General features: G+C 42.2%; 1 pseudogene; it reads right to left on the bottom strand.

The window, feature by feature from the left end:
• Nucleotides 1-639: 639 nt before the first annotated feature.
• The window catches only part of LOC102873668, a 21,050-nt pseudogene continuing 18,359 nt past the window's right edge, over nt 640-3,330 (bottom strand).

The raw sequence follows: 3,330 nt of genomic DNA, 5'->3' as shown, positions 1-3,330 counted from the left end.
ATTACACCCTCAAAAACCTAGCAGGCCAGTTCTGTCTGTCCTCTAGGGGCATTGTGGATTTGTCATATGACTGGAGTGGGTGCAGTATATATATATATATCCTCTGTTCCACTGAATGTTAGTGGTAGTGACAAAAGTATAAGAATGAAATATGGTTGAGTTTTTGGTTTAGCAGCTTGAATTTCTGTTGTGTGTAACAGCTGAATGTGCCCTGGATTGCTGCTGGTTCAAGAAGGAACGGATTGCGGAGCTGATTTGAATTTGACCTGTGGTCTGGAGCTAAACTGAACCAACCTGCAGACTGAAGCAGACTCTTCCCCCATCATCCTGCTGCTGTGAGGTGTCTTGAGTCAGTTCTAACTTAACGACACTATGAACAACCATATAAAACACTGTCTTGTTCTGAACCATCCTCAGAATTTGAGCCATGGTTGCAACCACTGCGTCAGTCTATATTAACGATGGTCTTTGTCTTTTTCATTGACTTTGCAAAGCATGATATTCTTCTCCAGGGACTGGGGAAGATAACAAATCCAAAGTTCATAGACTTTGTATGAGATGAAGTCTTTTTACCATCTTTATTCTAAGGTGCATTCTGATTATACTTCTTCTTCTTTTTTTTTTAAGATGACTTAGGTTTTATTTAATTATAATAAAGAGATCAGGGTATTTTTCCATACAAGCTCCATGGTCAGCTCCCTGAAGGCCTAAGAAGATGCTGCAGGCAGGACTCTGACTGGAAGTCTGTGCTCCTGAAAACAGCTTTCTCCGAGATGTTACAAACTTCAGTTGCTCAGATGCTCCCAATAGTCTGAAAATTTGCTATATAGCTCTGGGCACAGCTGATGAGGAGGAAGGTGGTATTGAGAGACCCTGCCCAAAATTTTAAGGTGGTACTGTAACACAGAGAACATCTCTGGGGCAAGATTCAGTGGTGACAAAATTTGAGAGGCAATCCTTCATGTGTTCACCCACACAGGTTGGTCAGCTATAAGAAGAAGTGTCTGTGGGCATGCCGCTGTCGCTCTTGAGCTTCGTGAAGGGATCCAAGTTGGTTAGGTTGTTGCAGAGGTAGCTACGGCAGACATGGCTATAGGAGGCAATGGACACTATGGGCGGTGGAACCAGGTAAGAGGTTTGTGGGGGTAAGTTAAGCTACAAGTGCAGCCTTTAAATCCCACAACTCCTCTTTGGTACCTGTCTTGATAAACAGCAGTGTCTCCTTGCAGCCCTCTCTCATCTGACAGACCATGCTCCTCATCAGTTCCCATTTCCAGTTGTGAAGAGTTAGTGTTCTGAAGTGTGAGGCAGTTGCTTCATAGCACGAAAGGGCTCCAATCCAAGGCAGAGAGCAGCTTCACAAGTCTAGAATGCTGGGGTCTCATGGTCTTGTGTCCGGGTCCTGGGTGCTAGTGGTCAGTCTGGAACCAGTTTCAATATAGGTCTTGAGCTGGATTCTCCTCGGTCCTTGAATTCTCACTCTCTGCCTGCCTTGGAGTCACCACTTATCTAGTATTGTCCCCTTGTGCGGGACTCCAGCCACGGGTCACTTGTGCCATCTCTTTCTGTCCAGAATAGCATGGATACACAAGATCTGTCACCCCAGGTTTTATGGCAACTCAAGGGACTAAGACTCTAGGGAGGAGGGGAGAGAAGAGACTTAGAAAAAAGGAAATGAAGACTGATCAAGGGTCAGCAGAGGGGAGTGAAAGAAGAGAGCATACACCAGCCTATGATGCAAAATGCCAGAAGTCAACAATGTGAGCACAAACCAGGACACACCAGAAAGCCTGAAGTCCTCAGGGATAAAAGAATGGAGGGGTTGTAGGGGATGAAATGCCTTGAAAAGGAAATTATAGACCAAGGAGGGGACAGACAAACGGAATGAAAGAAATCTAATAGACAGGGAGAGAGTAGGACCAGGAGAGATACCATAGAGGGTCCTGGGAAGAGGAAAGGGACACAGAGATGGGGATCTCAAGGCTACGAGAAGACAATCTCAGAGTGAAAGAGAGAAAAGGAGATCATCCACAAAGGACAAGGCAAAGAAATCCCGAAGGCGACCCACAGAAAGTGACAAGCACAGAGCCGAGACCCAAGAATAGGGTGAAATCGAGGGGAGGGTGGAAATGGCTGAAAAGAGGACAAATTGCTGAAAAGAACTGCAATAAAGATCTTGGGAAGAGAAAATGTCAGGGAAAGGGTCAGGCAAGTAGAGAATTGAGCACTGAGAAGAAGTTGTCTGAGAATCAGCAGGACAGACAAGGGGCGAGAGAATCAAATCTGGAAAAATCCTGATTATACTTCTTTTGAGACACATCTGTTTTTCTTCTGGAAATCCATTCATTATTCTTCAGTAATAACATAATTTAGAGGATCCCATTCTTATTTGATCTTCCTTATTTACACATTTTTCACATGCATATGAGGCTGTTGAAAATACCATGGCTTGAGTCAGGTGAAGTGATGTCTCTGCTTTTAAAACAATGAGAAGGTCTTTCGCAGCTTGTCCTGTTTGTAGCCTCTGTGGGTGTGGACTGTGGAACCATGTAAAATGGAATAATTGACTTCAATATTTTCTCTGTTTATTATGATAACAATGTTAGAAATGTTAGAAGAGGTTTTTGTGCATTTCGATATATTATCTTCTTAAGATTCTCATGGAAATCTTTTGCTCCATTATTTCTTCTATTTATTTTATGTACTATGTTCAAGAGCCAGTTCCAGAGTGTGTTATGACCTCCATTTTGGTAGTTTTTCACTTTCTGGGCTTTTAATTGCCTTTTGCTGTCTTCATGTATGATGTTTTTGATGTCATCTCAGAAGCTGTTTGGTTTTCAGTCATTAATGTTCTTCGTAGCAAATTCATTCTTGAAACGGTCACTCAATTTAGGTGAAATATACTTAAGGTTATACTTGGGCTCTTGTGGACTTGTTTTAATTTTCTTCAGCTTCAATTTGAATTTCCATATGAGCAATTGATGGTCTGTTACACAGTGGGCCCCTGGCATTGTTCTGACTGATGATATTGAGCTTTTCCATCCGCTCTTTCCACAGATGTAGTCAATTTGATTCCTGCATGTTCCATCTGGTGAGGTTCACTATTTTTGTTCTTAAAAAGTATATTTCCAATGAGAAGTCGTTGGTCTTGCAAAATTCTATCATGCAATTTTTGGTGTTGTTTCTCCAAGGCCATATTTTCTAGGTACTCGGCCTTCTTCTTTTTCATTATAATCCCTGGTAATTATCAATGCACCTTCATTGCATGATTGATCAATTTCAGACTGCAGAAATCCGTAGAAGTCTTAAATTTCTTCATCTTTGGCATTA

Source organism: Elephantulus edwardii, unplaced genomic scaffold, assembly GCF_000299155.1.
Source record: "Elephantulus edwardii isolate Elephantulus edwardi_28Jun2011 unplaced genomic scaffold, EleEdw1.0 scaffold00116, whole genome shotgun sequence".
NCBI lineage: Eukaryota > Metazoa > Chordata > Mammalia > Macroscelidea > Macroscelididae > Elephantulus > Elephantulus edwardii.
The sequence above is the reverse complement of the archived record's forward strand: the minus strand, read 5'-3'. Positions and strand labels throughout refer to the sequence as shown.